The sequence below is a fragment of the Etheostoma spectabile genome, chromosome 19 (assembly GCF_008692095.1).
Source record: "Etheostoma spectabile isolate EspeVRDwgs_2016 chromosome 19, UIUC_Espe_1.0, whole genome shotgun sequence".
Taxonomy (NCBI): domain Eukaryota; kingdom Metazoa; phylum Chordata; class Actinopteri; order Perciformes; family Percidae; genus Etheostoma; species Etheostoma spectabile.
In genome coordinates, this window is record NC_045751.1 from 18,491,484 (window position 1) to 18,504,065 (window position 12,582).

At 43.0% G+C, this 12,582-nt stretch overlaps 1 long non-coding RNA gene across 1 annotated transcript in view; it reads left to right on the forward strand.

Annotated features, from left to right (window-relative positions):
- Positions 1-2,568: 2,568 nt before the first annotated feature.
- LOC116707454 (uncharacterized) overlaps positions 2,569-12,582 on the forward strand; it is a 21,343-nt gene continuing 11,329 nt past the window's right edge. Inside the window, exons 1-2 of the long non-coding RNA XR_004336515.1 lie at positions 2,569-2,582; positions 8,987-8,993. This is a non-coding gene — a long non-coding RNA (uncharacterized LOC116707454). The remainder of the gene's footprint in view (positions 2,583-8,986; positions 8,994-12,582) is intronic.

Here is a 12,582-nt window from a genome sequence, read left to right on the forward strand (position 1 = left end):
TTGGACAAATCTTGGTTATCAGGGAGACCCAAGATGGTGACTGTTGATGATAGTGTTACCAGTTATTTCAACCACTAGTCTACCCACAGGAAATGGTGGGTTTTTTTGACAGATTATTAACACCAGCACTGCAAAATTCATGGCTCTAAGTGGCCCTCCTAATGGTTGCAAAATGATCCAAACAACAGAAATGATGGTAAAAATGATCCTTTGATGTAACCTGCCCTCTCTCTTTTCGTTGCCGTTCCCTCTTGCCCGTTTTTCTTCCTCCCCTAAACTCTTTTAGCTCCCTCTTCTCCTCACTTCTGCGTCATTCTCGCATCCAGTCCTCTGTCCTCCTCACAATTTGTTCCCTCCTTCTTCCTCCCTTCTCCCCTGCAGGCCAGTAACCGCTTGCACAAAGTGACGAATGGTTGTAATTGGCTGCCCTCTGCCACAAATACAGATCACAGCGGCGATGGGAGTGCTCTGGACGATTACCCATAACCCCCCCCCCTGGCAGATCAGGGGCTACTCAGAGAGGGCGAAGACAGACAGGAGGGAAAGGGTTAGAGACTAATTCTGCGTCATATACTGTTTTTTTTTTCCCCCTCTTGTCAGCCACCGCCATTTCACCCAGTGTGATAGTGGGCATCCATCGATTGAAGGTATTACAAACAGTCATTCTAAGTGGTCCTCGTTTAGATGAGCCCTGAGCTGATGAGACGGAGCAGCATGAGAGATCCAATGATGACAAAGAACTATTCTGTTGTTTTTTAAAATCAGCTGTCAGTTACCTTTCTCCTCTTTTTTTGCCTTTTTTTTATTCCGCTTTCGTAGAGAGAGGAAAACTGATGAGACTTGGGCTGTGAGCAATTGAAGGAGATTGCAATAGGCTTCTCAGACACTCCATCGACCACCCATCTCAGCAAGGGGTCACGCTTGATGTGCTCCTTTTTATTAGCTCAAATTAGGGCCTTGTGTCTCCCAAGAGGGAACATCCATCTCTTATTCATTTGTTGTCTTGTCCCATTATTTATTAGTTGGCGTAGCAGCAGGTGTTTGGACAGAGAGCTGGTCGCCCAGGCAGGGACACAAATAAAACGTCTCAGCACATTAGTTAACAAATCACCATGCAAGGTGAAGGGCAGATAACGGGAAACACGTAAAGCCACAAAGAGGAATGGGAGGATGAGTAAATGCAACTCACTGGAGAACTTATGAACCAACAGCTTTTTACATATTTTTAATATATTTTACTTACACTTACATAGTTATTGGTAATTTTCCCTTTTTGAATTCAGCCATTTATGCTGTTCAATTCTTTTGGTATGAAAATCTATCACGGTAAAATGTAGTGTAATTTCTGCAAGTTACCTTATGTTAGTCTCTCCACCAGGGCGCGAAGGAGGGTTGGCATAGAGGCGGGCCACACAGCATCCTGGGATGGGAGGGAGAGAAACATTCTTGGTTTATGGGATTTCTAACCAATTGCAATTGTCATGGGCAGCGCTAAGCGCGCAACGGAGCAACAGTGCCTCCACAAAACAGCCTCGGGAGGAACTTGTTTTAGTGGAACATGTTAAGTTCAAAGGTGTTTTAGTTGTCAACAGAAAGCACCAATTGGACAGAAAGTCCAGCAGTTAACCAGTCCTCAGAAATCCACCGGAGTTTATGGACAACACAACAAAAAAAGCAGAAGGGGACGGAAATCCGGACAAAAAAGAGTGACATCCTGCGAAATTTCCAATGGGAACGTGACAAACCCAGGGTGGAACATCGTGGATGAGACTAACATCATTTAGTCTATATCCACAATGTTTCATTACACTTGACACAACTGACTATTATGATTGTTTAAAGAAATGGCAAAAAAAAAACGAGCATGTTTGCTCCCATCCCACCGTGCTCTATGGACTAGCCAGACCTCCTCTGCAGCATGTACAGGAAGGTTTGCAATACAGGCTAATGTCCCTGTAAGTAGATGCTTTAAACAGGTTTTTCCCAGTTAGGGATTGTCTCTCTGTCTGTTACCATCATGTGTGATACAGTATTTCCAACTGTGATCAGATCTGGGGCTGTCAAGGAAGGATGATCGTCCATTATTTGAGCTGCAAGAAAATCTTGCATTTATAGCAGAATACGCAGCAGTGTGGAAGAATTACTTTACATAAAAGAAGTAGTAAAACGGTATTGTTCTAAAAGTATCTTGAGGGTAGAGGGATCAGGCTAAAGAAACAGTAAAGCATAAGCAACTTGGTTGATGTGTGGGGCATTCTTGTAAATGGAGGTTAAGGTGGTTGTGGGCTTTTCTGCGCCCTATATAGTATACAGTAATTCAGCTTGCATGCACATTTTGACAAATTTTTTTTTCTAAATGTCTATCCCCAAAATTGAAAATGAATATCTACCCATCGAACAAATATGAGACAGTCTACAAATGTTATGTGCAATAGAGCACATTTGTTTTAGCGTAACTCAACCAGCAAATGACTACAAAATGAACTAACGACAACTGAAACCAACATGAAGACGGTATTAAATAGTAATGATCGGAAGGCTTTTACCAAAAAGAGAGTTTTCCATGTGGTTTGTGTGGAAAAGTCAGGATGCAATGACATGCTTTTGCCCCCCCTTTGACATTACGATAGAAATCATCTGTTTCCTCATTCCAATAGAGCCTGCTTCACTGACGGGGGGGTAAAATGTCACCTGGCGGACTTTACTCTGGCCTCGTGTCTCTTTCAAAAGGAGGGATGGGTGGAGCATTGAAAGGGCGCAGAAGAAGTGAGCAAGTGTTTTTTCTACGAGCAGTGATTTGGCTTGGTCAGTACGGTCATATCCAGAGGCCAGGCCTGTGTTTCTGCCACTCAGCTTTGGTTCCCTTAACAGTCTCTATTTGAAATGAGAGAGAGAGAGAGAGAGAGAGAGAGGAGAGCGAGGGGGAGGAGGGATAGAGAGACTGATGGGAGCAGACAGAGGTACAGGGGTTACTGTAGACGAGAGAGCTCCTCTCCTCTGCTTATCTCAAACTCTCTCTCTCTGTTGATCACGAATCATAGCCTGACTCAACTCGAGCAAAAAGGAAAGAAGCTGGACCCCTCAGCCACTTTGCTGCTACAGCCCCCAAACCCCCCTCTTCTTTCTTCTCTCTTTCTCTTCTCCATCTCCTTCCCAGTCATGCACTCTGGGGGCGTGTTGGCCTTTAAAAAGGCAAACTTGTAATTGATAATAAACAATCTGCTAAATTTCTCAAAAGAAAACAGTGATGAGGAATGTCTGCATCTGCCTGTGAGTAGGGTGACCTTTGCTGAGGCTGGAATGGCAAGCGAGGCAAGGCAAGGGACTCACATTGAAGCATTTAATTAGCTCTGCCCACGGCTGTGTGCGCTGCCAATGGACGGCGGAGGAGAGAGATGTTTGGAGGGCTATGGAGGCAAAGAAAAAACACACATTTGTCTCCATCTTATGCAACAGAATGTGACTTAGTAAGTGGAAGAGGGAGTGGGGGCGAGTAGGATGGAAGAGATCTGTATGAAGAGCCCTGTCTTGGTCTGTAATTTTTTTTTTCTGTTTTCTTGACTCCACGGGAGTGTGTCTGTGGAGCTTCAAGGTGAGCCTCGAGGTCACTAAGCACGCCATTTGTGGATAAAATAAAAAAGATCAGGACAGGATCATCACTTTAAATTTATATCCTATTCGTTGCTCTGCACACACGGGCTCACGTGCCTATCCACACACTAGCCTCAGAAGCAGCAACATATGAACACTTGGCATATCACTGACTCGTCTTTTATGTCAGTGTTTTTCGCTATAAACAGAACAAAGCTTAGACTACATCTCGCGACTACGTTTTGGTTTAAGAACTGGTTCTTTTTGCAATGTTTACGCGCTCGAGTCCACTGGTACTCCGGCATTTCCGAGCCCCAGTAGTCGCATTGCCTTACGCTTCCCCACAGCTCGCGGAGGAGGGTCGGCTAGTCCACACAGCATTCCGTGATGGCCTTTCTTTGCGCTGCAAAATAGCCTCGGAAGGAACTTGTTTTGGGGAACATGTGTACGTTTAAAAGTGTTTTAGTCCTGCACACAGAAAATCGATGGGGATGGAAAGTCTAGCTAGCGGTCTGGATTTTATCCTGCAGAGATCTGAGGAGCAGCTAACCATAGTTCTCAGAAATCCAGCGGTGTTTAGAATGCCCAACACAAAGAGAAAGCAGAATTTCAGGTGTCACCTGAACACAATTCCAGAAGGGGAACGTTGTGGATGTAGACTACCAAGTCCCAAAACAGAGACTTTTGGAAACACTGCTGCCCCCTGGTTTGGTTTGAAAAACTCACCTAACGTTACATGCCTCATGTCAGGCAAGCAATAAAGCCCTGCTCTTACTTTTGCATTTGTTGTTCTTTCTCCAATGGTATTTCTGTATTTCATTAAACATCTCATGTTTCAACGCAGATAAGTTAACCAATCTGCTTCCTGTTACTCTGGCAGGCACGTCCAGTGTGTGCCAGAGTAAACATAGTCATGTGATATATGTGTGTCAGCCGTGTTAATATGGATATAGTATAGTTCTGCTACGGATCTCAAGTAATCGACAAGACGGAGACAATTTTTTACTCACTGTATGCTAGTATTTGCACGGTAATAACAGTTCCCTAACTGCTATCGTTAACTTTTTGTTCACTGCTTTATGGCTTATGGGGACACAATATGGAAATGTACTTCTTAAATCAAAACAGAGCGCACTGTCATAATATCAAATGCAAACTGAAGCGTCTCTGTGATTTATTGGCAGAGGAAAAGAAATAATGAGTATCTCGAAATCCATAAGCAATATAGCCAGAGGAAACCAATGGAAGTCAATTCAACCAAAGGTCAATAAAACATCATTATTCCCCTCATTTCAGGCACACGTAGACAAACGCTGAGTGAGTATAGCACCGAGGGGCCCCAAAGAAGCAGCCTGAGCTAATGCACTAGAGGGTTAATCACTGCATTTGTATGCAAATATGTATTTAAGTGTGTCTGCCCTAGGGAGGGTTTAATAAGGAATTGGGCCCAGGCAGGTAGGTGACATTCAGGGCTGTGTACCTCAGGGATAGCTTCCCTGACGCTATTTGTGAATGGTAAGTGCTTTTTCGGCAGCCGCGCCTCTCAGTCCCCACTGTCTTCCGTCCCAAGCAACATGGGACTCTCCTGTCCTTTAAGCCGAAGCATTGTTTGTTTGAAGAGAGAAAATCCTCATAGAATAATGGTTGTTGTGTTGGGCATCACAAAAAATTGGGCCTGTTAGATAAAAGTGTCCAGTGCTAAAAAGACGACAAAAAAGCAGAAACTTCAATTATCGGAGGTCTGACCCCCTTTGCTGTATGCTGTTACCTGTTTGGAAAAGGATGGAGGAGTGAAATCTTTCTTGGCTGCTTCTCCCTATTTTTCCACCAGAGGGAAGAGCAGTGTCAGATTTGCATACCCAACAACCAGAAAGCAATCTGTCCATTTAACAGTGTGTGAGGACCCTGCTGTTAGACAAAAAAACCCGCCTTGTATATTCGTTCTCCAATGTTTCTTGTCACAAGTGCACACACATCAACCAGAGAGACGAGAGGAGGGGAGATGAGGCGAGAGGAGAAGGGGATGATGATAGAGATCTTTCATTTATGACAGGGAGCTTTGAATTGATGTAATCCATAGAACTGTGAAAATTAAAAACTCATCTGTTGAAAAAAAATAAAGCAAATAGACCTTTTGATTCCGCTGCAGAAGGAAATTTGCCCAAATCAGAAGATTAGCACCATATCGTGGATTATGTTTCACTTTATGCTTAGTCTTTCCACTCCCCCTCTTTTTCTTTTTCTTACAGGTTCTCCCTCCCTCTGGCTTCATACAGATTTCCGTCATGGTATTAGGATCTCGCCGTTTCAGAGAGAGAAAACAAGAATTTAATACGACTCTGAAATCTACCTGTGATCTAAATTTGGTCTGTAACACTAAAATCACACAAATCCATAAGTGCTTTCTCAGCCTATTAGCAGGATCCACATTAGCAAAAATACAATTAACATGGTAAATCAAGATCCAACACTTGCCTTATTCCTAGGCCCAATCAACTATCTATTGTATGTTTTGCCACATAAAGTATTTGCATAAATAAACAGTGCATAATCAAGAAATTACCCGGCTTGATTGGTTTAAAGTGGCACTAAAATTTATGAATGATGAATCTTGTTAAAACACTGAGCATTTAGTCTGGAGTGGTGTTTAATGGGTTCCGTTAAGTGGACAACATTGCTAAAGTCTGTTTCATGGCAATCACAGCTAACAACCTCTTTTTATTTGTGTCTGTTGCTCGCAGGCTCCCTTTCGGCTAGCTATATCAAGCAAAGCCATATAAATGCTAACACAGTTCATTGATTGGTGTGTGTGTGTTGTGTGTGCGTGTGTTTTTCTCATTACCATAGGAAGGTTGGGCGAAGGAACATGAAAGTGGTAAATCCAAACTGTCTCCTGCACAGAATAATGCAGTGTGTGAACAGGTGTGGGCAAGGTGCGTCTATTTGACCCCATTAAAGCAGTTAGCCTAAACAGTAGTAAACAGGAAGAGGAGGGGTGGGTTGTGAAGAGAGATGGAAAACAAAACACATCAAGCTTACAAAGTGGAGAAGGTGTGTGGTTGAAATGAAAAATACAAAAGCAGGACGCAGCAAGCTGTCACCATGGCATAGTGGCGTTAGAAAGAAGGCACAGGGATCAATGTGTGTATCATGTGTGTGTATGTGAAAAGTGTCCTGCCAACACCCTTTTTACACATTAGGGAGCACGAGAAGGTTGTTGCTCCAGTGGGTTGTCAGGCAAGCTACAAAGCACAACAAAGGAAGATAGGGCACGTATCGTAAAGAGAGAAAACACTTTCCCAAAAAACATTTAGTAAAACAGCAGTTACCAATGTGGCGGTACTGATTTACCACGTTGTGTTTAGGTTTATTCATGTAAATGCAAATGAAGAATGATATTGTAAACTTAAAACTCATCTTGTTGTAAGGAGCTTTTGAAAGAGCATTCGTCACAGCAGGAAGCTGCACAGAAAAGTGCATTCGCAAGTTCTTGTGAAATAGGTTGAAGAGGCTTGATATGTACTTGTGGAAGTGAGGCACTGGCTGCCGGTTGTGGCAAAGTGGGAACAGAGAATTGCTCTGTTGGCAAGGCTTCTCATTCAGCAGAGCAGGGTTATATAAAATTGGATTGTGCAAACATGGTTACTATGGCCATTTTGGATCTGGATTGGTGACGACGTGAATTGAGTGTAAAGTTGAACCTCCATGAGCAAAATCTACCAATCGCAAATGTTTTATTGAGATAAATTATATCCCTAAGAAATGTTGTTGGCGTAAATGCTGTTTGACCGACCTTAGACCGCCGTGTGACCTCATGTTGCCATTAAAACTACGTTTGAAGTTAAGAAATGCAGTTCTGATCTGAATATCAAACTGTGTGAGTGGAAGATGGGTCTAATAAGTCAACATCTGGGTCAACAGTACTGTACAAAATCACATTTCTATGCATGTCAGAGGGTGCGATGAATCCCCGGCATCTTAGGGCTACAATGTTATAGAAATAAAAATCAATGCAAAAGACATGTCTCAACTTGCATCATCCATCTGTGCTGGAACATATAGCAAAACAATAAGAAAGCTTTGGTCATTGAGCTGGTGTGCATAGGGGAGAGAGAGGTGGGTATGACAACATAAGGGGACATGAACCCGCAGCCACTGTTGCAAGGACTGAGCCTTTATCCATGGGGACACGCTCAACCATGTGAGCTGTCATGCAAACATGCTTTTTAGCAGTAGCGTTATGCCAGCCTGCCAGTTATCGCCAGAGATTTGTTTGTCACCATAGGTCATAGCAACAGTCACATTGTTGACACTGTCAGAATTGGATAGGTGAACCAAAGAAGGGAATACATAATTGCAAATAAGTCATATAAGGTTTGCTTGTCAAAGAGGAATCATATTTCAGCTGATATTACCAGCTAAGCGGTAGCTAATATGCTTTATCTCATTATGATCTTCAGCTTGGTCAAATCAGAGAGCTAAAATGTTTCTTGATGTGTTCATCCAAAATCCCACAGGTTGTAAAATTGATCTGGAGCTCGACTATGGCTTCATCAGCTCCTGTCCATCCTCCTCCCCGTTCTGCTGAATGTGGAGGACAAAGCGTCACGGCGCTCATAAGCTTTTTAATCAGCGTGAGAGATTGCCCACGTATCTGTTAACTCGTACATAATGGCTATTCTCCTCATTAGGGAGTGCTATCGCTCCTCGCCCTCCGCCACATGCAGGCGTGATCAATTCTTCTATCATTTAGGACCAGATCAATCTCACAGCTCCAATCTTTCCTTTTAACTTCCATATCTCCTCTTCCGTCATGATGCATTGCAGGTTCTAATTAGTCCCCACAGCGGGGAGTGGAACTAAAGCAGGGGAATAGGTCTGTACATTCAAGGTGGGCACCTATGATTATAGTACGTCTTCATTAAAGAAGCTAATCCCATTTACCCACACAGAGGAAGGAAAGCAGCTAGTTAGGAAAAGTTGAAGCTGGAAGTTTCACACCAGTGACTTTGTAACAATGAAGTGTTGTATTGTATACTTTCCCTCAACATGCCTCATATTAGTGCTCAACATGCTTATTCTTGTAGGCATTAATACATAATATAATTAAATCAAATTGGTAATCACAATCAGATGCATTGGCTGAGTAATGCTGCTCCTCTTACAACGCTACATGTTTTGCAGCTGCATTGCATTATTGTCTGTGAGGTTACAAACTCCTGCTTCTGCAATCATCTTGTGACTATTAATGCTTTCCATATATGAGGTGGTAACATAAACTTTTTAGTACATTGTGTAAAAATCTGCAAGTATGGTGAGATTATTTCATCCATTTCCATTAGAAATGGACTTGCTTCAAAAACCGGTGGTGCAAAACTCTGTTGTGAACGCAGAGCTGTTATGTGACAGTTTTAAGGTGGGGTTTCCTTTTAAGAGTCAGATAAGTCGTATCCTACGGGGAAGTGAATCAAATATGGAGGGCAGGCTTTCACAAGGGCATTGGGAACCATTGTTTCCGAGTGTTAGCTGTTATAAGGTCAAAGCAGCTATGAAAGCTTCAGAGACACATAATACACTTATAAAACTGGAGTGTAAAGTCGTGCCTTGCAGCATACATACAACAAAGCAAAGAAACTCAAAGCTGTGTATAGTAAGAAAGAAACTTGAGTAAGAAACAAGAGAGAGATCATTCTTTTTTCGCGAGGTGACACCGATTTCATTTGGAATGATAATTAGAAATGTGTTTGAATAGTTAGTCGCCGACATAATTATAACTTCCTCCCTTACAGCGCAGGATGATACTGGCAGCACACCGGTTAGAAACAATACCATACTTTATGATAGCAACGTGCAGGGCACAGTCCTTACAACTATGACACCGGTAAGTATGGATATAATATTGTGTGTATTCACAAACAATGTGATAAATTGACTACAAAGTCACAGTTGGTAATTAAAAAAAAATGTGTAGGTTAGTAAAAAGCGCTTTTACTCTCCTACCATGCTCCTGCCATCCCACGTAGGTGAAGAGCGAGGTGCAACAGAGGATAGGGAGGTATTTATTAATAGTTGGTCTCCCCAAACCTTGTAAAAATCCTGTTGAGCTCCGAGGTGAGCACTCCGTCAAAGCAATTAAAACCAAGGCTGAGGAGAGCGGAAGAGAGAGAGAGTGAGGAGAGAGAGAGAGAGAGAGAGAAGGCAAGGCCAGTGGGTTGGCTGGCTGCACGTCAAATATTGTACGTTTAGCTTTAATGCCTGGGAGTACAGGGGCCTGGGCGGAATCAACCCCATATCAGGGATTCTTGGCTGGGTTTAGAGCCCCCAATGAGTCTTGGGATAGGCCCGCACCCTCTTGGGGGATTATGTCACCATCACAACGTGAATGTAGTGACCTCCCCTTTCTGTCCCTGAGCCATAGAATGTGCGAGCAAGGGCCAAAGAAGAAAGTCTTCTAATGTCTAAAGCTTCCATCAAAAACCCTTCACACTTGGGAGAGAACTGTAATTGGGGTTTCCCTTAGTTGTGTGTTTCCCTAGCTGGTCCTTCCAGACGCTCGTACATTCATTTGTACAGAGAATCTGCCACTTCATTGACAAGTATTAACTTCCTGAAGGCAGGTACTTGAAGTTTAAAACTATTGGATCTGCCCAGAGCCGCTCTGGATCTGCCATAACCATCGCTAACGTTTGGTTGTGAAGTCATTAGTTGTGACGCATCACTAGCGTTGCCTAGCTAATAGGCCTGGCAAACCGGAGAGAGGAGGATTCACTTACTCGTCAGAATCACATCCACTCATGACAAAGTAGGAGGCTGATTTGCCGGATTGACTGACTCGCGCCATCATCGACAACTATGCGTATTGAGGCCTGTGAGTCATCAAGGGCTCGTTAGTTCTCTATTGAAACCTTGGTCTGCAAACTTCTGGCTCTGAGACTGCAGGTCGGACGTGTCTCTGTTCAGCTCCTCAGTTGTTTTGCTACGAAATGGTAGTTAAAAACTTTTTGCAGTTAAGATTCGTGAGTTAATTTAAAGACTTGGGTTAAAGATCCGAGTGGATTATGACTCAAACAGGTTTATTAGCTAACTCCTTCACTAGAGTGGTGATCGGCTACATTTTTTGTCCGAGCCGGCACCGTCCGAAAGCGCACTGACGAACCCTAAAGCCCGCAGGCATAAAGGTCCCATGGCATGAAAATTTCACTTTTATTTTTAACATTAATGATGGCGATAGGTGTAAACGAGGCCTGGGTATCCGGCTCTTGCCTGAGACAATGAAAGCGCAGATGGGCCAATGGAATCTTGCCCGTATGAGGTCATAAGGGGCAAGGTTAACTCCCCTTCTCTGTTTCTCGTCCAGAGAATTGGCCCACACATGAGAGAGAGAGACATCATGGCTATCAAACGAGCAAAGTGGCAGTTGGTCAAGGCCACCCCCAGCCTCCTCCCCCATCTCCTCTTCAAAACCACAGACACAGAAATGGCACAGCTGATGAAAGTCATTGTGGGACTGGCTCTAGTGGCTCTAATTCTGCACTAAGGTACATTTTAAGAAGGAAACTTCAGATATGGTATAGGGAACCACCAGGTCTATAAGCATACAAAGAGCACATATCATGGAACCTTTAAGATATTTATGTCTGAGCCCGACCCAAGCTCGACAGTTAAAATCCCATATATCTCATACTAATAACACACTTGTTTTTGTGGGAAAGCCACTTTTTAACAGTAAGCAACTGTAGGAAGGCATTTGGAAAAGTCAACAGATGAGCGCATCAGCGCACACGAGGCAACAAGCGCAGGTTATAATCTGTTGAATTTAATGTTCAATGTGTAACCTTTCTGATTAGCCTTTTTATTAGACTCATGGTCCATAAAAAATACAAAAGCAACAACAGAGAAGCATACAGATCACACAAGACAGAAACCAATCAAATAAGACAACTATACCAGTAATCATAAGGGGGACTGGTACGCAGAGCACTGAACCTTGGGTCAATCAAGTTAAAATGACAGAGTTACAAGAAGAATTCACAGCGACGATCCTTATACATCAAATTCCACAGTAAAGCGGAGAGAAAGAATAACTCCTGCTTGACAAAACAAGTTACTTGCATATACACCACCTGGGTTTCCCTAGTAGAATACGCAAACAGTCTTTAAGCGACCCGCAACTATTGTAGCTTGCCTTTTTAAACTTGACCACATGGGGGCAGTGTAAAAAGTAGTACAATATGCTTTAAAGAGTTTGTCTTGACAGTAACAGAAACACCAGGAAAACTTCTGGCAGTATGTTAGCGCTGATTTATAACATGCGACGCTGCCTATACATGTCCTCATCATGACATTGGATCTATGGATGTGACCCAAATACTTTTTTTTACTTTTTGCATAACAACAGTAGCACATGCCCCGCAAATGGAAAGATGGAAAATTTAGGTCTTATCCTCTTTACTCTACAAAACATAACCAGACTCTTTGCCATTATATTCACGTATATTCAACCCCATATTTGGAACATATTTAACAGCTCTGAAACCCTGCATGCTAGGGGAGACAATAGCCAAGTCATCTGCAACATGAGATGGTTCACTAGTATGTACACATCATGCATCCTGTCTTACACTGTCTCAGCTGGTCAGACGGTCATCCAGTAAATATTAAAAAGGGCCGGAGATAATATACCCCCCGACGGACGTCCATTACCAACACCAAACGGTCTAGAGAAGCATCCCCCCATTTGATTGTATGCTCTGATGGAATACAAAAAGCCAGGATCCTGATTATACCATTTGGTACTCCTCTTTGGCAGTTTTAAAAACAGCTTGTGGTGATTAACTCGGTCAAAAGCCTTGGAGGCATCAATAAAACCAATAAAAACAGAGGATTTTTGTCTTCTGTAGGTTCCCGCCATTTCCTTAAGTGCATAGATACATATAGATCAGTACCATGCTTGGCCTTGAAACCAAACTGGTTATCTGAACTATACAAATA